Source organism: Aythya ferina (assembly GCF_964211825.1).
Source record: "Aythya ferina genome assembly, chromosome: 8".
Lineage (NCBI taxonomy): Eukaryota > Metazoa > Chordata > Aves > Anseriformes > Anatidae > Aythya > Aythya ferina.
In genome coordinates this window covers 20,104,406-20,132,090 of record NC_140304.1, presented here as the reverse complement: position 1 = coordinate 20,132,090, position 27,685 = coordinate 20,104,406, and the positions used below count along the sequence as shown (strand labels likewise).

General features: G+C 39.3%; 2 long non-coding RNA genes across 3 annotated transcripts in view; one reads left to right on the top strand and one right to left on the bottom strand.

The window, feature by feature from the left end:
* The window catches only part of LOC311440685, a 30,228-nt gene extending 22,739 nt beyond the window's left edge, over positions 1–7,489 (bottom strand). Inside the window, exon 1 of the long non-coding RNA XR_014695539.1 lies at positions 7,226–7,489. This is a non-coding gene — a long non-coding RNA (uncharacterized lncRNA). The remainder of the gene's footprint in view (positions 1–7,225) is intronic.
* LOC311440687 overlaps positions 1–27,685 on the top strand; it is a 231,394-nt gene that overhangs the window by 59,634 nt on the left and 144,075 nt on the right. Inside the window, exons 1-2 of one of the 2 annotated variants that reach the window (XR_014695543.1) lie at positions 7,597–7,896; positions 19,471–19,530. This is a non-coding gene — a long non-coding RNA (uncharacterized lncRNA). Of the gene's footprint in view, positions 1–7,596; positions 7,897–19,470; positions 19,531–27,685 lie in introns of those variants that run through there. The other variant, XR_014695542.1, reaches the window with a different exon arrangement.

Sequence of the window (27,685 nt, the reverse complement as noted above, 5' to 3'; positions counted from 1 at the left end):
TCCTACTTCTGACTGTACCCTCACATTGTCATGGCATCCTTCAGCTATTACTTCCAGTGCTAATCTAAGTTTAGGATTGAAGAATTAGTCCATGCTTACATTAGTTACTCTTTCATCACATTAGAAGGTGTGGCTTGCTACTGAAGTACTTGGTTAAATATTTCCTGGCTGTTCAGCAGGGACTGTTGACAAAGTGATGTACCTCTTGTGTTTTTCTTCTGTCACTATTGGGGTTTAAATAATACTAAAAAATAGGTTTCATAATGAAGGGCATCATCAAGTTTGTGTAATCAAACATATCAACTATGCTGAACATCCCATGTTTAGAATGGGATGTGCTAGAAACAGTGTGGGAGAAATGTAACCAGCCCTCCTTGGTCAGGACAAAATACAAGCCATTCCCAGGAAGTCTTTTGTAATCCCTGTGATTAAGCACATGAATTTAACCACCTATTCTGTCTTCGTCTCTTACCTCTCATTTTTTGTATCAGTAGCCACAGTGAATGGGATTGAACCTTGGGTACCACAAAATATAGTCACCTATCTGGGATACATTTAGGTATTGTCACAGTTTCTCCATACCAAAAAAATTATATTAGATGGTAATATTACAAATCTGTTTGGTTTTTTTTTGTTTTTTTGTTTTTTTGTTTTTTTTTTAAAGCAATCTTTTCTTCCATTCCACAAGCTACCGTTGCTTCCAATTTGACTTTATCAAAAATGCAATGAGTAAGCTTTAAAAACTTAAGATAGAACACTAAGCAGCATTTACTACCTGAAAAGATCGAAGATACTGGATATCTTTTAGCTGTTTTTCTTTCTTTTTAGAGAAGTTGTGCTAATCAATTTCTTTTCAAAGCACTCCAGTTCCTAGCAGTTTCCTAAAACTGGAAAGAAATTGCTGCTCTTTGTAAGCTAAATCAATCTCTGAAGAGCCTTATAAGAATAAAATAGCTTAAGGATGAAACAGCAGTAAGAAAGGAGATCCATCTACCAATTTATCAGTCTATCTATTTTCTAGCCATATCTATCTATAATAGTTAAAAGTTTTAAAGGACACTAAATTTAAGTATTTTATATTGCTTTTCATAAGGGCAGTTCAATTTATCTCTATTCCTTTGGAAAGATTAATATTGTCACTGCACGTTGTAGGCTTGTGTTGGCTAAAAGGAGTCAGGGGCATGACAGCATTTATAGAAGGCATGAGCTCAAATGTCAGTAGAGCATCCAAAAATGGATGAAGCATCATCCAGCCACTGCCATCTGTTGAGTGTTTCATGACAGCTGTATCTCCTGACCAGAGCTGGTGCAGATAATCATGAAAGGCACAGAGGAAGCATACAGCAGTTGTACAGAGATAGGGGAGGGGGAAATTCCACCTTTCACATTGTTTTTAATTGTACCATAATGATTTTTTAACAGACACCATGGTATGTAGCTTAGACTGAGAGCTGATTTAAAGCAAACAATAAACCACAGTGCAGCTGAAAAGCAATTGAAAATTCCTCTGCAAGAAGGTTTTGTCCAGGCTAAGTATTTAATAAGTGTTTTTCCCAGAAACTTTGCCCTAAAGATACTCCTGCCATAATAAAAAATAATAAAACTGCTTTGACTGTTGTACATCTACAAGACTATCAAAGCATATATTCTTGACTAACTAATGTGAATGTGGGGTTTTAAAACATTCTTTCCCTTAAAGAGGAAAGAATTTTTGGCTGTCAAATTTGAAGTACTAACCCTATAAGCAGAATTTAAGCTTTATACCAGCTAAAACATTAAATGACTGTGGAATAAATCATTCTAGTTTTTCTATTGTTTTCTCTAGCGTATGGATCTACCATCTCACCCAAGGCATACAAAAACGACATCTGACTTTTGTTTCTGATACACCCTCTCGTAAGCTGGGGAGCCTTCTATATGAACTGGCAACCTGGACAAGTCATGAAATCAATGGCAAAGGCAGTAGCAAAGGGTAGGTGTCATTGCGAAGCAAAGTCTTTGATGTGAAAGCCTTCTCTTATCCTCTTATCTAACCCTTGCCTTCCCATAGCTATGTCTCATATTGTTCTGTCACTTCAGTATGTCAGGGTTTCTGTTATTACAGCTCTAGGTTATCCAGCAGATGTTGCTGTAAACTGGTACAGCATGAACAATGGAAGCTTAGTTCATCCTTTCCATAATGCTAATAAACCATACTGCTTGGGAAATAGAATTGCTTAAAGACAAGTCACTTAGACCTAAAGTTAGGGGCCGAGACGTTTGTACAAGTTCAGGTAACTTTACAGGAAAATTTAGATAACTTCAGCTCCTAGCTTGGATAAAATGATAGGAATTCATCCTTGTTAAATCATGAGTATAAAACCCCTACACTTAAAAGCAAATTGAGTCCCAGTGTAATGAGTACAATGATATGCCTGAGTATACAGATAGTTTGAGATTCATGAATAAACTCAATGATTTGCTGGTATGGTTGAGTCTCAACAGAATTATTTGTCTTTTGTATGAGCAGAGGAAGTTATGACTGCTGCTGTGTAATTCAAAGGGGTCCTCAACATCTCTGAAGAAATGATCCCTCCCAAAACCAGATAACAGTTGTCCATGTAATCTATCCAAAACCAAAACTGCCATGAGGGTGTACAAGCCAAAGGTCACTTGCAGGTCTGCTTCCTCTGTTATCAATCGCAGCAAGAAAGAAGGATCTAGAATGACTAATATCCTTTAGGGTAGCATTGTTTGTTATTTTTACATCCATTCAAACATTAATAAGATGGGAAAATGAATAGTTAATAATGGTATGAGCAGGGGTGCCAAAGGCCATGATGTGCCTTAGTAATGCATTGCGTTACATATCTGAACTGCTCTGGTAGTTCAAATACGTTGCACAATGTTAACTTTTCTGCCAGCAAACCTGTTACTGTTTGAGCTAAGAAGTGAGTAGGAGTAGATTATGAGATGTATGATTCCATAGTGTTGGGTTACACTTATGAAAAAAATAAAATTTCATATATGTATAAAATGCACATTAAAGCAGAACAGGTTTAAAATACCACTTCAGCTTTTAGGTCAGTGGGAGGCTCTCGTTTACTGCTACATTAGCTTTTACAAAATTGTTTGGCATTTATATATTCTTGTTTTACAAGTTTACTCTGAAAGAAGCTAGTGAAACAAAACATAAGTCTTCCCTCCCCCTGAAAGTCACTTTTATGTTTCTCCTTTTTTAACATGGCAAAGTGGTTGTAAAACATACTCTTGATTCTTAAATAAAACAGCATGTAAGTAGGATAGGTATGGGAAGTGGGCCCCTTTCTCAAGGTTTTATAGACCGCACAGGACCTCAGACAGGAACACTGATGCTAAATGTATATACTTTTTAAGGGTTTGTACAGGGCTCTTCATATTGCTAAGAAATAGGAGAGAAGAGAGCAGATACTTCTGTGAAACTGTTATGGAGAAATTGTTCTTAAGATAGCAAAATTAAGTTCAGTTTAATAAAATTTACTAGGAAATTGGTAATTTCAGAATAGCTGTTCAGATTCCTGTGAAAAATGAACAAGGGACTGGATTGCCACTATGAGAATAGGACAGACCATATAATTCGACATCTGGGATCCAGGAAGACCCCCAGTTGTGGGTACTATTGAAATTCAAAACCAAAGAAGTGTGTGAGGGGGAACCCTGAAATAGCAGCAATTGTGATGCCTGCCTTGTTTATGATTAAGGCTGATTAAAAATGCAAAAACCGCATTTCATTTTAAAGAACAGTGAACTGGAAGACAAGGAAGAAAAGGCTTTAGGATTCAATTTTGTAATTTTTAAATCCTAGGATTAAGTGTGGAAAGGAGTAGAACTGCAGCATTTGGGGAGTTGGATTTTTGTTTAAGGCTGCAATTGTGTGCTCTTTTTTCCAAGGTAAGCAAATGTTAAGTACACTGAGATACTATTGCTCTGTGCTTCCATGCTAATAAGGCGTGCTTCCCACAGTGTGTGACAGAAAGGATGAATACCATGCGGTGCTAATGGTTAATTTGTAGTGGCATGTGTGTTCCTTGAACGTTTGTGAAGTTTCAGGATTCACTATCACACAATTGAGTCACTCCTTTTTCTTTTTTATTCCTTTTTTTTTAAGATATAGTGATATGTAATGAGATGAAGCAGTGCTGACAAGGTTTTTGAAAGATGCATTGTCCTCCGCAGCCTATTCACTTTATTATAATAATAATGCTCCTTAAATTTGTTAATTTCTCACGATTTGGGGAATAGAATGAATCCTCATCAAATAATTTCTGTGTTGACCACGGTTTAAAATGTTAATTACTGTGGAATCTGTCACAGATAGTGTCTAACCACAGTGATGCTAATCTATGTCATGGATTTGAAACTTCTCTGAGAAGAACATATTTAGACTTACTGCTGAGTGAACATGACTGCTAGGATTACAGAGGCTGTGGACAGTGAAGAAAAGCAGTAATGCTCCTTCTGACTAGAAAGTAAACAATAGGGTGATTGTCTGCTTACACTTTGCGGCTAAACAGCCCAACTGCTGAGAAGCTCTAGGTGAAAAACTGCTATCAGCAAGGAGTCTTGATGTTTTCTTCGTGGAGCTAAATGTTGTCAAGGATTCAGCTGAACCACCCCAGTGAGTATACAGGAAGCAAAACAGGATATTCTTGTACAGGCCCTGTTTTGTGTAATTATGCAACACTTGAACTTGTGCATGTGTTCCAGAATGGGTAACACACCTCTGAGAGGAACAGGGAGCCATCACAGCAACCAGTGAGCGAAACATTCTTATGAAGAGTGCTCTTGATTGAAATCAGTGTGTTTACATTTTCAGTTATCTTCAGTAAGGATTGCTCCACCCTTAGTGCACCCTCAAAATTAGGAAATTATTTTCACCCAGCTTCATTTCCTGTGTTTGTTTCTTTTAACAAGCAATCTAAATAATTTCATCTGTCTCTTAAAAAGATACAATAAAGGAAATGATATCTTCATCAAATATCCTTAGATATTTCTCAGGAATACACTCGATTTGATGAAACACAGACAAATTCCGTGGGAGGCAGCTGACAATCTTGCTCCATTTTAACAGAGGCCCCTCTTGCATGGCAACTGAGAACTTGGACTGGGGAGCCTGGATACTCAGAACATCCCAGCGTACACACCAGGCTTTTGGGGCCCTCTGGGTTCCTGAGTGTAACACTAGGAGCCAGAAAACATGGAAGCTGTGTCTGTGTGTATGCATAAGCGCACACATGTGTATCTACATAAATATACTATCTGCATAAGTAGTATACTGTTTTCATTTAAATGATCTGTTTCAATTACAGTCCTTTTGTTCTGTTTCTGTAAATAAAAACACATGCTAACATTTGAATAATCTGTAATAGTCTGAATCCTGCCATGTCCTGTTTGTACCACAGATAGTAATGAGACTTCTCTTCTAAGAATCCAGTTTGAATATTGGAAATTAAGTTCTCTTTTCAGCAGTACTTTTATGCAAAGTAACAAGCATCCTTTTGTGGTCTGTGCACAAGCACAGATTTTTCCACCCCATTAAAAGAACATTCAAAAAGAAATCTGCCCCTCCCAGAAATGGAACAAAAACAGATCCTTTATTTAAATAATGATAGTAATGTTATGAAAACAGGGAAAGCCTAATTGATCTGTATACACCAACCCAAATGCTACTGTGAGGAGAAGCTGATGAAGCAGTAAATGTCAACCAGGTTGCAGGAGTGTAAATTACGACAGAAAATGGCAATCTGCTTTTAATTTTTCTGTTCCTGGTCTTCAGTCCAGATTATGCATGATAGTGTTATAAATGAAGTCTCAACTCAATCTGAATTTAGTAATATTGACACTTATAGAAGGTATAAAAGGTATAAAAGGCAAGTAAACAGTGCTGGGTGTGCGGGGAGTCTACGCTCCACCAACACGCACACACGAACATCAAACATTCTAAATATACAGAACATTGCTTCTACATACTAAACCCGAGTATGCCTATACAATCAGGAAAGGTAACAAGCAATCCTTTAAGTTCCATGACTTAACAGTCTCCATTTTCCATTCCTTTTCTTGACTACAAACAAGTCTCCATTTTCCATTCCTTTTGAACAATACGTCTTGCTTTATATTGTCAAGCAACTCGGTCTTCAGGCCTTATGTATCCCGTTCTTCCCGGATCAAAGAAAAGCATATCTATCTCCTTTTCAAGGCCAATAGGGCCTGGGTCAAAAGGCACATCCAGGTCAGCAGGGGGCGTAACAGCAAAAGCCTTCGATGGCAGTAGCCGGGGGGGGGGGGGGGGGGGGGAGAGGCAATGGCGTAGCAGTCAGATCAGTAAATAAGCCCGCACTGTCGGGCAAACCACATGTTTCTGACTGTGGTCCAACATGGCTCTTTAAGGCCTCAGAGAATGCTCGCCAGGTGCCGAGCAATCCCACTGCAACCTTGTCGTTTTTAGTTGCAGAGTCCCACATCTTGACCTCAATTCGGTCCCATGTTTCAGGATCATTAACTGTCTGATTGTTAATAAGGAGAATAAGCTGTAAGGGTACCAGGACAGCCTTTGTTTCTAAGGACGTATGATTCCCCATAATGGCCGGCTGCTTACCGGCGACGGGCAGTTGTGTGCGCGGGTCTGCTTCTCTCAGCTTGAGCTTCTTCCCAGCTCCGGTGCACCTGTTTCCAGCGACTTTCTGTACGAGCTTCTCTGAGCAGTTTGCTGTATTTGGCCGAACCTATCTTCATGAGGCAATCAAAGTGCCTGTTCCCGTACTGGTCTCCATTCTGCCAGCCTGTTCCTTTTAATTCCTTTTTTCTGCGTCTTTATTGATAACGTAACTTCATCGTGTTGTCTTTTTTTTATCTTTAGGGCAGGCTCCCCTCTTACACCCTTCTCTCCACAACAGTTCTTTTCAAAACAACTTTTCATTGGTCAAACAACTTTGCATAAAACAGCAACAGCAAACACCCAGAAACTTCCATGCCTAACGGCTGGAGAACAAGAAACCCGAGACTGCATGGAGTCTCGTGAATCACCCTTTTTTGTTCCCTCTAAACTCTTTTATATTCCTGATGGCCTCATCGTTAAGAGTCTAATGTTATCTCAACCACGGGGCTTTCCAACCCCCATGGCCACACTCTCAAATCTCCCCCTTCTTTATTAATATCAACCATTTTCTCGACACGAATTACCACTCCATATATAACAATAGCCTACCTTGATCTGTGCTCAGTGCAGTGTCTATCCATGGTGTGGAAGTCAGAGGGAGACGCAGCATTAGTTTTCGCGTTCTGCCTGTTAGCAGTTTGCATACAGGGTTATAACCTACCTTTGCATAACTTTTATTAATTTGAGGAGAATGGCATTTTATTTAATGTGTGCATATAATAAAAATAAATGAATAATAGGAGACTGAGCAGAACAAGCACAAAACACTAATATCTGTCTTTCCTGCAGTTCCAGAGAGATTTTAAGGGTGAGATTTCATGGAACTATAAAGGAGCCTCACCCATTTGTCCTCACTGTTTGGCGAGGGGGGTGGGGGGGGGTAGGGTTGTTTGTTTGTTTTAAAGAACAAATAAACCTGTAGTTCAGAGTGGAATATTTTCACTGGGGTGTCAGACAAGTGCCAGTTTCAGCACAAGAGGAGAAATAAGACCACATGGCTGGGAACAAAGCAGGGGAGTGAGGCTGCTTCCCCAATCAGCAGTGGCAAGCTGTCAAACTGGCTCAACTGTTGTGTGAAATCTCAAGCTAAAAGAGGATTTAGGCAAGATTTTTTTTTATTTTTTTATTTTTTTTTTACTTTACTTTTAGCTTTAAAAGTAACAATTTTCTTAAATTGAGAAAACAGAACAACTTAATATTTTGCAGATCCTTCTGTAAAGGTATGTATAAACAGTCTTTGTTGGTTTTGGTAATAGAGACAGCTATTTTTATTGAATTTTTACTTTTCTTTATAATATGCTTTTTGTGTAATTTTTCTCTTCTATCTTTGTCCTTTCTGTACTCTCCTCTTTTTCAGATTTTCTTCTCAATCACTTCTATCCATGATTAGCTTCTATCCATGATTAAATTCAGGCAATTGCTTCATATTTGCATATACCCCTGCACTTTTGCTATAGTCATCAACTCTCAGTATCTGTAGTATTTGAGCATTTGAAATTTTGTTGGTGTTCTTGCTAATGGATTCATGTTATTTCATTACTATTTCACTGAGTCCTTGACTCCTTGTTTATTTGATATTTTCTAAGGAAAAGATAGCTCAAAAATTCTTAGGTTATATGACCCAAGGAAGAAAGAAACAAAAAATTACAAAAGCTTTTGTTGTTGTTGTTGGACTTTTAAAGTACAGTCTTGTGATTCCAAGAAGTCTGGTACACCATTTTTCAGTGCTCAGGATGGTGGTCTAGGTTTCAGCAGTGCATTACTTTAAGTTTGTGGCTTCAAATATGAATGAGCATACAAGGTGGTAGGGTGAAGGGACACTGACCCTGCTAAATTTACTGTAGAGGCATAACAGGAAGCTTTCTGAATAAAATTTAATTTATTTTCAATGAAGCACATCAGTCAGAGATGGAGCACAAACTTCACTGCAACCTCTACTTTTTTAAAACTATATACTTGACGAAGCTTATCCTCCCTGACTCCCAAAGTTAACTGGAAGAAGTACCCCTATTCATATCCAACTCTTAAACTCATTGTTGCATCTTGGGGTGCCTATTCGCCCCTAATTTCACTCCTATATCAGCAACCTCCCCTTAGGCATTACTGCTGCAGGTTCCCACCAGTAGGTGTGGTGGACAAAGTACTTTCAAAAGGTTAATCAGCAGCATTCATTAATAACTAGGTAACAGTATCCAGCCTCCGGGCTACCGGTTGTTGGCAAATCGCTTACCTGGTGCAAACCTTGTAGTTTTTGTTTAACTGGTTGAGTGCCTTGTTGCCAGGCTTCCTGCCGGAGGAGGAGTTTGGCAGGACTGCGGGGGTTGGTTGTGCAATGCCATTCATTGAACAGCTTTGCTGCTGGCACCGTGGGGACTTCCTCAGGCTTCATCTGTCTGCTCTGAACCCGCTTGCTGGAATTGGATATTTTAAGCAAGCGCAGAACAGCCTTCCTGAGGATACTGATTAGCTCTTGGAGTGCTTCTACTTGTGCTGGTGTCCAGCCTTGCTAGACTGAAATACAGGAAATCGTACTTGATTGTTGATATTCTTTTGATACTTTCCAGTTACTCCCTTTCATGTGATCAGAAAAGATGGATAAACTCTCCTACAACTCACTGAGAGACACGTAGAAAGATCAGCATACAAAGGTGTACATATATATGTATATATTTAAAAAAATCTACAGCATACACTTTTGCAGCAACACAATAAGTCTCCATTTTAAGTACTACTGTCACATACTTAGGGGTTGGTGACGCAACATGAAGACAAAGTAAAGAAGACTTTTGCATCAGGCTAATCACTGGATAGGCTGAATAAGGTTCTCAGCCTGGGTTAATGGCTGAGATCGTGTCCTATTATGTTGCTGACTAATGTACTTTTCAGACAGAAGTTTGTACTGTAGGCTTGGCCTCAGGTTTTACCATTTTAATATCTCTGTCAAAAAGGTGCCAGTATTTCATATATCTTATTCACTGCATTTTATAGGGTAGACAAAACATTAATTTTCTAGCTGAATTCTATATTAAGATGGAAAACAAACAACAAAAAATCACAAACTTCCTGTCTTTGTTTAGAAGCCAACAAACTGCCTCAACAACAAAGTTTTGTTGTTGTTGTTGTTGTTGTTGTTTGTTTGTTTGTTTTCAGGGCATATAATTATAAAAATATTTGAATTACTTCTTACAATTTTTAGCCTCAGTGTATCAGACCAGTATTTGTCAAACAGGCTCATGGCTTACTCCAAGTGATTTTAGCTACTCCAATGGGGCTATTTATGGTGTGAATTATTACTCAGCGTGAGTAAAGAGATCAGAATTAAGCCCAGATACAGTCAGAAGGAAAGAGTGTTTTGTCCAATTTTCTATGATAGATCTGCCCTGCTGCTAACTCCCTGGTCTTTCATTTAGTTTCTTTTTAGAGACTTTTGTTAAGACTTGCAAGGAGTCCTGAGAGGACAATTGAGCTTTTATGGTGTGTTTTTGTTTTGTTTTTGTTTTTGTTTTTCAGAAGCAGAGGAAAACAATCAAGTTGCTGGTTTTCTGGTAGTGTTGATTTATTTTCTGTTCATCCTGCAAATATTCTTTCTGAAATTTACTTTAAAAAAAAAAAATAATCAGTTGGGCTTTGAGGGGGAGCTTCCAAGTTAATCTACAGATAACACAGCATAATGATCAGACCTTACAGCAGGGAGAGTTATAGCATCTGTTTTATAGGATAGTGTTTCCATCTGAGAATGTCCCCATTCAGAAAGGCTTAGTAACTAAAGAAATCCAAAATTTTTCACAAGATGCTACAAAAATGAAACAAACCATTTTAGGCCATGAAGTTAGTGGGCCATTTGCTGGTCTCCTTGCTGCAAAATGACCTTTCTGAGTACCTGATGGCTTGCCCTGGAGAGGCCTTGGGCTCCAGCCAGCACTCCAGGCCAAGGCCCCTTGCTACAGCTGGCTGAGCCTCTGGGTTAGAACCTAGGCCCAGCATCCCGCAGGTTAGGGCCTTCCAAACCCACCCTGCTCCCAGAGAAAGCCCCAGGGAATAGTTCGTCTTGTCAGGAGCTCTCTTACTCTCTTGCCTGCTTTAGTGCTTGCAGTAAGCAGCTACAGCAAACCAGGGGATCTGTGAGTGCACTCTAAGATGGCGAAAAAAATTGATGGCCTTTGGAGTCAATGGCCATCAATAAGCTTGCTCAGGATCATGCCCTTAGTTAGCGTCCTGCAACAAAAAGGCCTAGAGTTTAGTAAGGAAATGCTCTCAGGGATTTATAGTATTGATGACTGTAACCAAGCCTGGCAGCCCTTGGATCTTACAGCTCTCTCTGGACCTAATCAAAGGCCATTGACGTAAACTAAAACATTTGACTTCAGAGAACTGTGGATCAAACTCTGCATCTACACTGACTGAATTTGCACTCCCCTCAGACACAACCTCACTTTAAATTCTTTTCTTCTGACAGGCCTGTAGCCTCGTTCCTCTCTCTTAAGCTGGGAGGGCATTTCACTGCTCTCTGTGATGCCCAGAAGTGACTTTTCACTTCTCATGGTGCAGTTTCACATCATACCCAATTCAGTGTAACTGCTGGCTGACACCAGAAGTCCCATCCCTGTTTACCTTATGTCAGGTTCAGATACTATATGATCTTAGCAGCAAAATTAGACATAAAATTAGCCTAATCCGCCCCTTTCTCTCAGAAAGGAGCCACCGTCCTTTTAGCAGTTTTCCACATCTGCTGTGCATCAGTGGGTGTGACTCTGTGCCCTGAAGGTCTCAAATTATGCCAGGGGCATTATATAAAAGCAAAGTAAATTTGGATTAAAGCAGAGAACCCAGACAGAGAAAACATTAAGAATTCAAATGAAAATTATATGAAAAATATACCAGCATACAGGACCTCATCCTGAAGTATCAATTAGACTCTGATCCAAAGAGAATGGTTATAATGGATATTGAGTGTGAAAACTATACTTAATGTGCATTATTATATGTGATTCTCCTCTTTATTTTTTATTCTCTCTCAGCCGAGTTAGCTGTCAGTCAACCTTTAGCATCTTGTTGAAATGAACTTGTTCTTGTTTTTCAGCCAAGTGTTCCTGGGCCACTGCAAATACAATGTCATAGCAAACATGGGAATCTCTCTCCATTTTTTTCTTCTTTGTCCTACAGACCTTGGTGTTTTCTTTCAAGCCCAGTTGTTAAGGCTTTGTTAGCAGGCTGTCTTTTACCACCATCTTTTGCCCAGGTATTATCAATAAATAACTTCAGATTTACATGATTAGCATATTTTTTCTTCACTTCAGATAAACTCATTTTAATATCTTCTAATTTAGATGGAGTAAATGTCATCTACTCACTTATTACTCCCATTTCAAAATATATCCTTAACCCTTTTACTCTGTGTATACATGTTTTAAAAATAAAAACTCCTAAAAAGACTGTAATATCTATCATTAGCTTCCAACTTCCAGCACTTTCAACATGTCTTCCTACCACTGTTGAAAGTCTAAGCAAATGACTTAAGTTTGCCTTGATGCTGTAATGAGTAATTCATCATGTGTCTGCTCTTCTCATTGGTTTGAAAATTAAAGATTTGTCTTTAGCTATAAAATGTGTGACATATCTCTCTGACAGGTAAAGTTCATATTACATTCAAGATAATCCACTGTTTCAGAGCTCAGGTTTTGGGATTTCATGAGTCTGGAAGCAGACTTGCATATAAAAGTTCATAGTAATTGAACCTTTTACTGATGCTCAGTGGAGACAGTATTCTTTATTTTTATAGGCTAGTTTACTGTTTTGATTTCTTTATTTTGGAAATATGTTCGAACTTCAAATTGCTCAGAAAAATTAGGGTACAGAACAAACATTAGAATAGTTAATAATTAAAGTTGGGTTGAAACAATTTCAAATATAGAGCTCACGATAATCCTTACTGAAAAACGTTTGAAGTTCTGCATTCTCTCAGTAAAATATCTTACGCTTGCTGGATAGCTTACAACTGATCACATTTAATCTACATCAGAGCAGAACAGGCAACCACAAGAAACTAAATCCTGTAGGTATAGTCACAGAGCAAAAGGAACTGCTAGTGTCTTCATGAAAAGATTCACTGGTGACTGAGAGATAACTGCAGTTTCTAAAATCATCGAGAATCAAGAGGGCTTTTTTTATTTGTCATATCTTTTTCACTTTGTACCTTCTATTTCAACTGGGACAAGTCCTCCAACTTTCATCAGGGATGCTAGAGGTTTAGACTGTATACTGTAACTTATTATTCAAGTAAATAGAAAAGTATATTGGAATGTTTTTCTCTGGTTAATTGGTTGGAAGAAGGTAAGGTCTTTGCCATTCTGTTCCTTTGGAAAATTACAGCTATGTGAATTCTGTGCATTCATGGCTGTGAAATTGTCAAGTTGATGGTGAAAATATGTAATATGAAGTGCAAATGGGTACCAAATCTTCATGACAGCAGCACTTTTCATCACTCTTCCTTGAGAGTTAGTTATTTCTTTGTCTTTAGAAAGTAAATCTACTATAAGTAAGGATTTGCTAGCAATATACTGTTTATAAATTGCATTAGGTGGACTTAGGAGATCAGAAAATCTCCACCTGGAGTATAAAGCTGGGGAAGATGTAAAAAGATTTCCTTCACTATCTTTATATGGCTGCTTCTGGAAATTGGTATATCAATATAATAATCCCATTGCTTCCACCTCTCAGCTAGGACCTCCACAAAGGAAGAAGTCCAGGGAAATAGTAGGACTAGAAACAGGGTGAGAAATATATAGTTTGTAGAGGGTCTTTTGTATCTTCTTTCTTTTCCATTGCAGTGCTTAACAACTCTGCCCATAAGGGTGGAAGTACAGGGATATCTTTAAACAAAAGTGAATGTTCCCCAAAGACTGAATTTTGTCTGTATCATCCCCAAAGAAAATTGTGTAGAGCTGACTTCAGACATAAGTACAATAGGCCCAGCAGCACCTTCACCATTTGGCTCCAGACTGGGATTTGATTCTATTATCTTTGTGTTGTCCTAAGCTATCTGTCCAAGTCCCTAGTCTTTCTCTCTCTCCTTTTTCCCCTTTATGTCTTTCTTCCTACAAGTGAATCAATGGTGTTGAAGAGGAGAAACAAGAAGGTGGGGAGGAGAGGACCTCTGTGCTTCTCAGGAGGAAAATGTTTATGAAGGGGAGAGAAATGGAGGAAAATACTGCATACTTTAAGGGGATTGAGAAAGATCTGCTATCCCTAAAATGAAGACAGGGGAGACACCTTTCTGTGTAGTCTCCTTGTATTTCCCTAGAACGCCTTTAAGCACTCTGGCACAGTTATGCCATGTGCACACACTGACCTTTCCAAGGTAGCAGCACCTCAAGAATCCCAGTGGTCCCACCATGTCAACACAACCCAGTTGAGTTTTGTCTGCCTCACTGAGGAAAAACTTGGTCTTGGGGCTCCCATGTCACAAGCAGAGTGGGCCAAAACATGCAGTCTCATCACACCTCAAACACTTCTAACCCAGTACAGGGACTTTACTGGCCTAGGTTTAGTTTTAAATTCTGCCAAAGACAGCATGAAAACTCTGTCAGAATAAAGCATACCCAATAGGCTATACTGAGTACAGCTATTTTCACACTATTTTGTTTTTTAAAATCTTTGAAAGGCTTCTTATGAGCTCAGAGCAGGACAAGATGTTTTAAAACCACAACATTGCTGCAAATAGGATTTTTTCTGTCTTCCCATCAGTTCTAATTGCATGGCTTCTCAAAATCAGTGCTTTCCTTCTCAGAAGCCATGTTAGTTGCTAAAGACATGGAAACTAATCATCCCAAATAGATGCTTCTGTTACTGGAAGACTCATGGATTCACTTGCTGTGAGTTTCGCTTGATTCCATATATACTTTGCTGGGAAAAAAAGTAGGGAAAGAAGGTATCTTGCATGCTAAAAGCTTCTTCATATCCCCTTATTTAAAGTGACATGGAATAAGCGTGAAACATTTGCCTTTATTGGAAAGAAAAATTTAAGCTAGAAGATTTACAAGTTGCCTTGATTTTTTCTGGAAAGCATTCTTAGGCCTCATTCTGGGAGTGTAAATTTCACTCTTAAGTGAAGCTGAGAGCACATTATGAGCTTTCTCAGGGCGTTTTGCTCTCCTTACCTGATTCCACTGGGTCTTTTGAATCCAAATATTGCATTCATACATTCATAGCTTCCAAAAATCATTGCTTTGAACATTTACTTTGGGTCTTTTTTGTTTCAACATACTAAGTGTGTTTGTTTTTAATCACAGAATCACAGAATCACGGAATTTCTAGGTTGGAAGAGACCTCAAGATCATCGAGTCCAACCTCTACCTAATGCTAACAATCCCCACTAAACCATATCCCTAAGCTCTATGTCTAAACGTCTTTTAAAGACTTCCAGGGATGGTGACTCCACCACTTCCCTGGGCAGCCTGTTCCAGTGTCTAACAACCCTTTCGGTACAGAAGTTCTTCCTAACATCTAACCTAAAACTCCCCTGGCGCAACTTTAGCCCATTCCCCCTCGTCCTGTCACCAGGCACGTGGGAGAACAGGCCAACCCCCACTTTGCTACAGCCTCCTTTAAGGTATCTGTAGAGAGCAATAAGGTCACCCCTGAGCCTCCTTTTCTCCAGGCTGAACAAGCCCAGCTCCCTCAGCCGCTCCTCGTAGGCCTTGTTCTCCAGGCCCCTCACCAGCTTCGTCGCCCTTCTCTGGACCTGCTCAAGCACCTTGATGTCCTTCTTGTAGCGAGGGGCCCAAAACTGAACACAGTACTCGAGGTGCGGCCTCACCAGAGCCGAGTACAGGGGGACAATCACCTCCCTAGCCCTGCTGGTCACACTGTTTCTGATACAAGCCAGGATGCCGTTGGCCTTCTTGGCCACCTGAGCACACTGCTGGCTCATATTCAGCCGACTATCCACCATCACTCCCAGGTCCTTCTCTGCCTGGCAGCTCTCCAACCACTCATCTCCCAGCCTGTACCTCTGCTTGGGGTTATTGCGCCCCAGGTGCAGGACCCGGCACTTGGCCTTGTGTCAACAAACTTCATGCAGTTGACCTCAGCCCATCGGTGCAGCCTATCCAGATCCTCCTGCAGAGCTTTCCTACCCTCGAGCAGATCGACACACGCGCATAGCTTGGTGTCATCTGCGAACTTACTGAGGGTGCACTCGATGCCCTCGTCCAGATCATTGATGAAGATATTAAAGAGGACCTGCCCCAGCACCGAGCCCTGGGGGACGCCACTAGTGACTGGCCTCCAACTGGACTTGGCTCCATTCACCACGACTCTTTGGGCCCTGCTATCCAGCCAATTTCTAACCCAACGAAGCATGCGCCAGTCGAAGCCAAGAGCAGCCAGTTTCTTGAGGAGAATGCTGTGGGAAACAGTGTCAAAAGCCTTGCTGAAGTCAAGGTAGACCACATCCACAGCCTTTCCCTCATCCACCCAGCACGTCACTTTGTCATAGAAGGAGATCAGGTTCGTCAAGCAGGACCTGCCTTTCATAAACCCATGCTGACTAGGCCTGATCGCCTGCTTGCCCTGCAAGTGCTGCGTGATGACTGTCAAGAGGATCTATTGATTAGTTATTGAGTCTATTAAATTATTATGTCGGTGTATATGACCAGTGAACAAAAAGCCCTATCATTTTTTCTTTGTAATTTGATTATGAGATGGTTTTACTCAAAGCTGCTCTGAACTTTCTCCCTTAAGACAAATGAAATTTTCTCTTCAGCCATGGAAAAAAGACTACTGCTCTCCTACCCAAAATGATATTCCCTGGAGAAATACTGCAATGTGTTCAGAACTCTGCATTTTATCATCTTGAGAAACAGGCACCCAGTATTTCTTCCAACTTCTATTCTAAAAAAATGAGCTATAGGACTTACTCATGGGGCTGGATTCCCTATTATCCTAAACCCTACATAGTAATTTACACGAGTGCAAGATTGGTATGAAATGCTATTGTATTAGAATGGTAGTACCATATTGGTTTAAATATAAGGTGAGGTTATAAAAGACTGAAGGAGGGTTGGGGAAGAAGGGTTGGAAATAACCAACTTGTGTATCTGCATTGAACGTGTGGCCTGTAACCATCTCATCTATTGTGTACTTCCTCCATCCCTCACCTTCCCCAGAAATGTATAATTTTAGATGGGAGGAGGTGGGACCATTCTTGCAGCCAAAAAGACACCAAGTTCTTTACTGGGAATCAACATGTAAGGCAAGCCATCAGCAAGGCAAGTAGGCTGTAGGATTCTTATGGGGCCAACCTGCAAGGGGGAGGATAGCAACGAAGCAATGCCTAACATTTGGTTTCTGTATTAGAAGTGGTCATTCAATTTCGTAGCTTTTCAAAATTAGGGAGATTTCTTGTCATTTCCAACTAATGCAAAGGGTGCAGGCAGTATGGGATAGGGTGCAGCTTTTAAGGGGAAAAAATGGTCCCCAGTTTCTAGAAGAAAGAGCACAACAAATCATTTTGTTCAATTTCTTAAATACCTGTTCATAGATTTTTAAAGGGTCCACTGTGTTTCTACAGCAGAATGATGTAAGCATAATCTTTAGCAAATCGTAAAGGTGTTATATTTAAGCTGTAGGTACATACATCACAATCATGCTATCTTTCAGGGAAAATGGACTAAATTATCCTCTACTGTACGAATGGATAAAATTACTGTGCCTTTCCTTTGTTATTAAATCTTGCCTAAATCACACACTAAAATAAGTTATATTTTCTTGAATCATTAAATAAAAAAAAAAAATCCATGAAAAAGGAACTGTCCTCTATAGGCCTTTAAGTTTAATGCTGACATGACTCTTTTATACAGCCTGTTCAAGATAAAGACACACAAAAGAAAATAGCTCTTGTTCTGTTGTAGATACTTGAAAAACATAATTTTAAAATAGCTGCAACCTTGAATCCTTGAGGAAGTTGCTTTCTAATACAATATTGTTTTAAGCACATAGAGTTTAATTAACTGTTATGGAACAGAGTGTTAAAGAAAGCTGTTGTACCCCAAATTTTCCTGTCCTCCCCTGCCCTTTGAAAAAAAGACCATTTCTAAACAAGTGACCATTGCCAACCTGAGCCAGAGGGCAGCATTCACCGCCTTATGATACACTGCAACTCCGGATGAATCTCAGCTACATATTAACTCACCCTTCTCTATATGATACCAATAAATGTATTAAAAAATGTATTGCATTGTAGGGCCTAATGCGGAATGGTTAAGTTAATAAATGATATTGCCATTAGTGTTCAGTTATAAATACATTTGAATTTTAAACTGAACATATGCCACTTCTTTGCTTAAAACTAGCAACTTTTGCTTTCAAAAAACATGCCCCAGACACAGGCATGCAATAATAATACATAATAATAATAATTTTGACATCAGGGATGTCAAAACTTATAAAGAAGACAGCATGAATATCTCAGTTTTATCCATTATATACACATATTTAAGAAGTTTCTTACTTCAGACCACACAGTGATTAAAACTGATACAAAACCAGAGCTCCTGTCTTAGCTGTAAGCTTGAATTAGTTTCTGATTTACTACTCTGGATATCAATTCCAAAATAAAGTTTTATTTTTATGTTTGTCTTTTTGCTGCAACGCTGTTATTCTCTTTCTCTCCTTTGATAATATTAAAGATCATTTGTCTTGGTTTAACATCAAATTCTTGTAGCCAATTTAGGCTGGAGAATTCCTTAAGTACCCAGTTATTAATAACACCACTTTTGTGCTCCCCTCCCCATGTCCTTATCTTAATAATTTCTTCTAATAACATATTTTTGATCAGATCAGAAATGTAGGAAAAAATTGAAAGAATTTCTTGGCTCCCAGAGACATGCAAAGCACCTTATTATTTATTAATTGTTATTATTATTTAAGACAGAACCACAGATAAGATAAACACATTTGCAAATAATAAAAATGAGTAATGAAACACTCGTCTGCTTCATTTGGCAAAGAGCAAGTCTGGGGCTGTTATCAAATACCAGGCATGAGTAGAAGAGGAAGTGGGAGAGAGAGAGAGGTGGATGTAATGGTTGTGTGGGAATTGGGGTTCTGGGCTGTCAGTTAAGCCTGTGGGACAACAGGTTTAGCCCCAAAGCCAAATCCTGAAGGAACTTCAGTAACTCCAGGGACAATTTGCTTACCTGCATTAGCTGAGAATCTAATGTTCTCTGTATTGATTTTGAGAAAACATCTCCAGATTTGAATGAGAATAACTGAAAGTAAAGCTCTACCAGAATTTCACAGATGATGATGATGAGAGAGGTTTCATTGCTTTTGTTTCACAGCAACTGATGAGAGAATTAAATCTGCACTGCCTACAATCAGTTTGAACCCATATGCAGCTGACTGTTGGCCACTACTTTGAAATTTAAGAGAAACTGAAACATACTTCAGGAGGTTTGTTTCAACCACAGATATAAAACAATAGAGTCCCACTAGAAGCTGAGAGCCTGCTCCTTTTAAAGGAGCACATGCCACTTCAAGAAATAAAGCATGAAAGGAAGTGGTGGTATCTCCTGGATTCACTTTGCTAACCAAGGAATTAAAATCCCCCACATCCTTCCTTTTGCTAGATGAAGCTGATTGATTTTTGGACAGCAATGTGACTGAATTTATCATGTTTTGTGTTTTGTGGGGTTTGTTAGTTTGTTTGTTTGGTTTTTAGTACCTGTAATGCTTGTATTTTTAATCTACTAATACTTTGCACTCACTTGGCTTTGGTTTTGTTCTTCCTGCAGGTGACAGCACTCCAGGGACATTACTCATCTGAAGCTAGGAACAAGGAGACCTAAGCCTGTGTAAGAGACCCATAAGGGACTAGAGGTCCTACTGAGGAGGAATCAATTTTGACTTCTTGTCACTTTTTCCTTTGTCCTTTCCTTAAAGCATTTCCCATCAAGATGGGATGAAAGTAGGCACCTTTAAATTTCATATGTGTGTTCATCCACTAGATCAACTTGAATTACCTCTGTTTCTGGCAATTTTCACCACTAGTGTTCAGTGCAATGCCTCCTGTCAACCCTCTGAGCATGTAAGCTAGCTCGGGACCCAGGCTGAGATCCCAGCGTTCCAGCATGACATGCTGCCACTTAAGCACTTAATTATATGTATGGAGACAAGGACTCACATTGTGCACTTTACAAAAGAGTCACAAATAAAAATGAAGTCCCTCTGCCTTGCCAGCCAAAGGGATCTTTGCCAGCACCAGGTGGTGGAAAGCATGAGGCAAGTGAGAGGGGTGACTCCTGGTGTTGCTTATGCAGCAAGGGTAGCAATTAAAAAATATGCTGTGTTTGAGAGAGAGGCCAGTAGCATTTGGTGTTTGGTGTCAAGGGGCTGAACAGAGTGCTGTGTGAGGCTGAAAAGCCTTGCAGGGGTTCCTAATGAACAATTTTCTGCATTTCTCATCCTACTTGGATGATTGTACTTAGCTGGCTACTGTGCTGTTGAGTCCAGGTTTTGTCAAGTGGTTATCTTCCCACTTGCATCTGTTTATTCTGTATTCACCTCTCTGGTTGGATGGGCACAACCGAATATCAATGCAGCTATTGGGATTTTTCAGTCTGATTGAAATAATCTCTCCTGGATTTCTACCAGTGGTCTAATTTAATTATCTTGTTTCAAAGACCAGTTTAGTAGGAAATACAGAGGAATGCAAATGTGAAATTCATCCATATGCCTAAATGTATATTGTGCTCATTTTATGCATTCTATGATGTCTGTTCCCAACTCTTCTTTTCTAGTGATGATGAACAATCTCTGAGTCATTGAGCCAGGGGCAACTGGGCAGTGAGTGATTTTAGCTGTAAATGTAGATCTTGCAGACTTTCTGAAGAAGTTTAATACCTTTATTTAAGCTACAGTAGTACTCACTTTCCTTTATGACATCATGCTGTAATTTCATTTTACAGATTTTGGGGTTCTCTTATATTAACAGAAGAAAACATATATTTAGGTTTATTTGGAGTTTCAAAGGACATATATATTAAGTTTGTGCTAAGTATGTAAATGTAATAGCTGAAAATTAATTTATAAAATTTTCAGGGTTGAAATTTGGTATTCTGCATAGCCACTGCATAGGATGTTGAGGTATTGTGATTTGTACTTCTGTGTCTCTGGCACAAATTTTTAGGAGAATAACAGCAACATATTTGATGGCATACCTCTAGTGGGACTATTTCAAGTCTTGCTGCAAGCTATATAAGGCACTCTCTGTGACAGAGATAAGTGTCAATTTAAAGTAGAAAAGTGAATAATAACTGAGGTTAGTCCTTTCCAAGGTTTTGTTGTAGGTTAAGTGATAAATGCTGATCTTTATTTATTTATTTATTTATTTAACTCTGGAACAAAGCATTGTTTGAAACAAGTATCTGTCTTCAGGAAGATGTGTCTATTATGTGTTTAAGGAGAGATTTACTTTGTATTGCATGAGCTAGGTGCACAAGTGGAGAATTGGTTTATAAATTCTTATGGCCATTGCAGAGATTCTACCTAATTCTTTTAATAGGAAGAATTATGACAACGATTTTAAGCAGATGACTGATATCCACAGGGCAGATAATATGGGCTCCAACTGCATTTGTAATAGTTCACTTCTGTAAGTGAACTATGTTCTCTATTTAGAAAAAGAATGAGAATATGAAATATGTTGTGTCTCAGTGATTCTTTAGATTTCATTATATTGATCGGAGTAGAAGAAAAAGACCTTCCAAACAGTAGATTTTTTAAAACAAATTCCCAGACTCAGTACTTTGCACGCTCCGTGGAGAGGCTGTATACAATTATGTCATGCTAGTAAAACAAGATAATATAATATAATCCCATTGCATTGTCACTGAGATAAAGCAAGTACAATGAATTCCCTTCTCCTGATTTTGGCTCATATTCTGATTTCTGAGAGACACAACAAAGAAAATTAATGTATCCGTCGTCTTCTTGCTTTCACCTTAACGTGAATATTGTACTAATAGAGTCACTTGAGGGAAAGGACAGTGGTTCTGTGTACCACGTGAACAGCAATGGCATCAGATGCTGTAGCCTGATTCTGTATTGAAATGTTTGTCTTGTGTGGAGATAATTGCACGACATAATTGTGTTGGGTCTGTCTGAGCTGGAGTCGCCTTTTCCCTGCAGCAGCCCACACAGTGCTGTGCTCTGCACTCGTAGCTGGAACAGCACTGATATCACTCCAGCGTTGTCTATTGCTGCACAGTGCTGGCACAGCATCAGGACTCCTTCCAAGCCCCCAAGAGCCAGCAGGCTGGGGGTGGGCAAGTGATGGGGAGGGGACATTGCTAGGGCAGCCGACCTAAACCAACCAAAGGGATATTCCATAACACCTGATGTCACACTCAGCAATAAAAGGGGGGCTCTTGTGGGGGAGGGGGCTGTTCCTCCTGAACAACCACTACATGTTTTGAGGCTCTGCTTCCCAGGACATGGCCGAACATCGCTCGTTGATGGGAAGTAGAGAATAATTTTTTCCCTTCTCTCTGTGCTTCCATGCAGACTTACTGTTTCTGTGATTTCTTTTTCTCCCCATTCCCTTTCCCTTTAATTAAACCTTTCTCATCTCAAACCTCTAGTTCTCTGTGTTGTGTTTTCTCCCCCTTCCTCTTTGAGGAGAGGGGGAGTGAGAGTGGTTGTGGTGGAGCTCGGCCGCCCACCTGAGTAAAACCACTACAATAATAAAAACACATTTGATATGCAGTCACCTCTAGTTTGTATAGAATTGTTACCATACCTAAAGATCTCCCTTCCTAACTCAGGTCTACTCTAAGGAGTAAACATAAACACCATAAGTCTTAATATTTTATCTCTTGGAATGTGCCATTCTGGGCTATACCTGTCAATTGTTGCAAACGTTTCCAAAAAGAGATAACAGTTCTGCATCTCATCTACTAAACTTTTTTCTTCTGTCCAAGGAGAGCAGTCAAGCCACTGTATAATATTGAATATTTTCTCAGGGGAGAAAAAAAAAAGTCATGGGCTTCTTCTGCACTTCCTACATTTGATTTATTAAGAGCAGTTGTCTCCTCTCAGCTTGAGCAATCAGAGAGCAAACACAGGGCAACACCTTCATGTTATCCTGTTCTGTGTGAATACACTTCCCTGCTACCAGCCAGAGGTTTAGCCCAGGCCGCAGTGGTTAAATTTTTTGATGGAACCCCTTGCTGAAATATTCTCAATGCATAACTGATAATAGGGAATTAAGCAAGATGATACAGTCTGTTCTCAATGTGCTCTTTTTCCCTGAGGTGCTTTGAAAGAAATAATGTGAATTTCACAGGTAAGGAATGCATTCGCCCACCTCTTTCTTGCACCCCTGAGGCAGAGCACTGCACAAATCGCTGTGCAGGACCCCTCTGAGCCACACTTAGGAGGGCAGGAGTGCTTGTGCTGCAGTCTCAGACTTGGGCCTTGCATCTTCACTAGCAATTCAAATTAAACACCCTAAAGTTTGTGGTGGTTAACACAGGATGAGATCGCTCAGAGAACTTGCGTTGCACATCATAGTGGTATCCTTCAAAGGGTTCATGGTACCAGCCTCTTCCCCTCCTTCCACCCTTGAGTAAGCAGCATAGCGCGTCTGCCTCTGGGAAGGGCTTTAAAGATCAGCCTCACTGCAGTTCTTTGGAGGCGGGGGGATCTTCTGCCCTTCTGAGGCCACCGAAAAGCGGCAAAACTATATTCCTGAGCCTATAATAGATGCAAATTGTGCAGATGAAGGAGAGAAAGCTCTAACAGCCGTTGAATGCAATCTGTGAACACTACTGTTTCATTTATAGTGATGCTACCTAGGCATTTGCACTTAAAAGGAACAATAAAGAGGTGTCAGAACAATCGCAAGGCTGCAGAATTTAAACTGCGGCAAAGACATTTTGAGCCACGTGAAATGTTGCCTGCAAAAGATCTGCTTTTTCCGTTAGTTTTTGTTTTTACTGAAGGCTGTTCTAGTTCTCCTTGTTTTATGACACCGAATGGTTCATTTACCTTCAAAGACTCAAGATGCAAAGAGGGAGGGAAACAAGTCAAAACTGCAATGACTAGTGAAAACTGCACAAAGTATGCCACAGGTCTTCCTTCTCTATTTATTTTTGAAGTAGCTCTGCTGTACAACTAGAAGATGGTTGATTCACAAACTTGCCAGGCAACCTCTAGCAGGTAGCTGTAGAGCTACTGTAATGTTTTGGTGTTTATCTTGCTTACAGGACAAAAGGTCAATCCTCAGATGATGCAGTCTTTGTAGGTATGTGTGTACGATGCTGAGGATCTGAGGTACTGTTGCCGTTTAGTCTTCCGAGTTTGACATAAGTGAAAAAATGCACACTAAAAAAAAATGAAATTTCTAGTGGCTGTCAACCAACAGAAAATTACTGATTAACAAAGAATACTGGGTTTGCATTTAGTGTCCTGTTAAAAGCACAATAAGCTGTGATTGTGAGCATGATTATCTATGAGTGTTGCTACTTACCAGCTGCAAATGTGGAAGCAGTGTGTATCTAGAAAAACAAGGAAACAAGCATTTATTATTGTTGTATCACAAGACATGATGTTCAAGGTGCCCTAATCCTGATAAATAAGAGCCAATTGCTCTTGTGTAGGAATAGTCTAAAAAGGTAGTATGTGTAGTTTGCACATACTGTTACAACATTTTTTTGGAAGGAGTAAAGCTGTATGATTGTTAGAGTAGGATTGGCTCTGTATCTATGGCAGATTAAAATGCATTATAGTATCTGTTGTCATTCTGCATCTTTGAGACTTCCTATGGGATGCCGTTATCTAATTTTTATTAGTATCATTCATTTGAATGCCATTAGCGTGGAGAGGACCTGATTGAGACTCATTCATTGTAATCTATCTCCATCCCAAGTATCTCACAGTTGAAGTAAACAAGATAAGCAAATAGCAGGTAAATGTCCTGCAGCTGAAGACAATTCAGTTGCCTAAGTCCTTGTCCTGTATTAATGTTAGTTTGATTCTTTACACCCTGCAGTAAAATGAGAACATGCTGTTCTCATCTTTCACAAAACTTACAGCATAATTAATGATAGTAAAATGCTCTAAGAGCCTTCTAATTGATATATTAGAAGTTCAAAGTGATAGTGTTTTTCATATAATATGGATTTGAACTGTGTGAGTGTTTTGAATCAGTAGCTTTTAGTGAGAAATGTATTTCCCAGGGAAAAGAGGTGGGGGGTGGATGGGTGGTGGTAGTTGTTTTAATAGTTCTGTCTGCATGTGCATCTGTACATGTGAGTGAACAAGAGATCATGCAGGGCAAAACGTACCATAAATGCTGTAAAGTCTCATACAATTGTGTCAAGCAGTAAACCCAAATGAACTTGCAAAGTCATGCACTACTTCAATTTTGGAAAGGAAAAGCTGGCTTTGAAACCAACTAAATCAATCCTTAGTTCAAATTAAATTTGGAGTATCCTTTGAAGCTCCAATACACAGCTCCAATAACAATCAGCACTTAAGGTGCAGACAAATAATGTTTCATTTAAAAGAAATTGAATGAGGATTACTGACGGAGAAAGTTTTTGGTGCTGTTTTGTCATTAAAGTCAAATTGTAGCATTACTGTCTTAATCCCATATGTCTCAATCATCTCTCACTCCTTCTGTCTCTTTAATGCACAAAAAGCCTTTTGCATGGTTGGTCTTGTGTCTTCATCTCATTAAAACCTTGCCATGCAAATGTATCGTAAGTGTTGCCTGAAGACTTCGGTCTCATGCAAAATTTAGTTTAAACTCTACTGGCATCAAATAATTTGTTATGCACAAACCTTCTGTTTGGTTTGCTGACATTCCTTCTTAGCTGGCTCTCATGGTGATTCATTATCTTGTGATATAGATTTCCAAGTATCATCTTTGTATTGATTTTTATATCTTTAATAACCACTCCACAGAAGATGGCTCCACTTGGTGTCATTGATCGCATCAAAAATTCAAGGCTTACAGAAATACTAGAGGGCTAATTGGTAGCAGAACATTTCAGACTTAATCTTAATGCAGTCTTAATCTTCTGCACTAACCTTACTTGAAGATTTCCTTATTGAGGCTGAAGGGAAACTAGCGAATAACTGGAAATTACCTGTTGAGAGCAGGTAAGACTGTGAGGATCGTAAATGTGGAAAACTGAGATAACAAAGATTAGATTTTAAAAACAACTTTATTTTTTCTCTTCCCCTCTACACAAGTATCTTCCTAACAAGAGGGAGTACATAATTCTCCCAGCTGTGTGGAAATACAGGTTTACTGCTTTACGTACTGTGCAATGGGCCAAATGTGATTTAGTTTCTGACTTCATTTAAATAAAACAATTATCTGACAAGTTCAAAAGTGTGTGTTGTAGGTTTCACCCTTTTCAAAAAAGAGGGATCAAAGACAGGTAATTTTCATCTTTAATTTCCTATGTTAAAATTAAGGTCTATGCATGTACACTTAACGACAGTCAGGTCTTGGCTAGGTATGAATTTAGAATCTTGTAAAGGTGGGCCAGAACAGCAATCTGGAAATCCTTCAGTCTGTTTAATTTGCTCTAATTTGTTGTTTAAAGCTTCTGTCTCTTGTTACGGTCTTTCAGCAACATGATCTGTCGATGACAAGGAGGTGTTATGTGTATCCATATTTTTTCATGACTGCATTTGTGACAGAGATACTGAGATGCACACTGAGATACAAGGGATGGGTTGCGTAGAAAATCCAGTGATAGACGAAGAACGTGCAGAGACAGCAACACATTTAAACTATGAAAGATAATTTCTCAAAAAAACTGCCCTTCTAAATTATTAAAAAGCTTTTTATAAAAAAAAAAAAAAAAAAGTGTCTCCCAACAGCCACATGGTCTGTGGATTAAACATAGCAAGGCAGATTGTCCAGCTAGTACTAAGAGTATTAATTAAGGCTACTCAGTCACTTCTTGCCAGTAAAAGGCATTGAGACAACACCAGGTCTGCTAGTTCAGTCAGGCGCTGCATGCCATCTGTGCAATGGGAACTGCCTGGTATGCTTCCTAAAAGATTAGAAGAACAGTGAGAAACATGGGATCTCTCATAGGAATGTAAGAGACATCATAAGTCTGGGACTTCACTGGGAATAGGAATAAAATGTATTCATAGAGTGGGTTGGAATAATCATGGTCACTTTCAGAAAAATTTCTGGGTATATCTTTGTCCATACGCGCACTCTGTGGTAAGCAGACCTCTTTTTGCACCAGACCCTCTCAAATCTGTCAGTTTAGCACTAGTTTCTTTATGAACAACTTAAACTTGGAGCTGGCTGTAAGAAACTCACATTATTCTCACAAAGCCCAGTGGAAAACACATTACATGGCTAATGCATCCATACATTCCTGATGCCTTTATGTTGCTGTTGTCACTCTCTGGCTGATAGGAAATTGTCCACATCAACCACATCTTCTCAAACAGGAATCTAACAATTCTTTTCATTTCAGTTTTGTACTACGTTCATTACTATTACTTGACTGAGGAATGTATTAATGGAGTAAACCAAGAAGTCAAGGAAATGCTAGTGCCTTATTTCCAGGGAGAAGGTCAGAAAACTAAACAGTCAGTCTGTACACTGCTTGTTCACAGTGGTGAACAGTGACTCCCAAAAGTTTTGTCCAACCCTGCAGAACAATTCAAATGAATAATTATGAACTTATTCCTTAGCCATCAGCACTGCTGGTGGGATTTATGGCTTGGCACAGGATTGAGATAGGTTATGCAATGAGGGACAATGGTAAAGGTGGAATGTGGTCTAAAACTATGGACTACCAGCCTTGTATTTTCCTTTTTCTTTATTGAGAATTGGCTTTGACTTAAAAATAAAAAAGTACATACATTCAATGGTATTTAATGTCAACATGATATACCAGAAACTCGCACCATCTACCAATCATCAAACAGAAAGATGCAACATATTGACAGAATTTAAACAGCGGA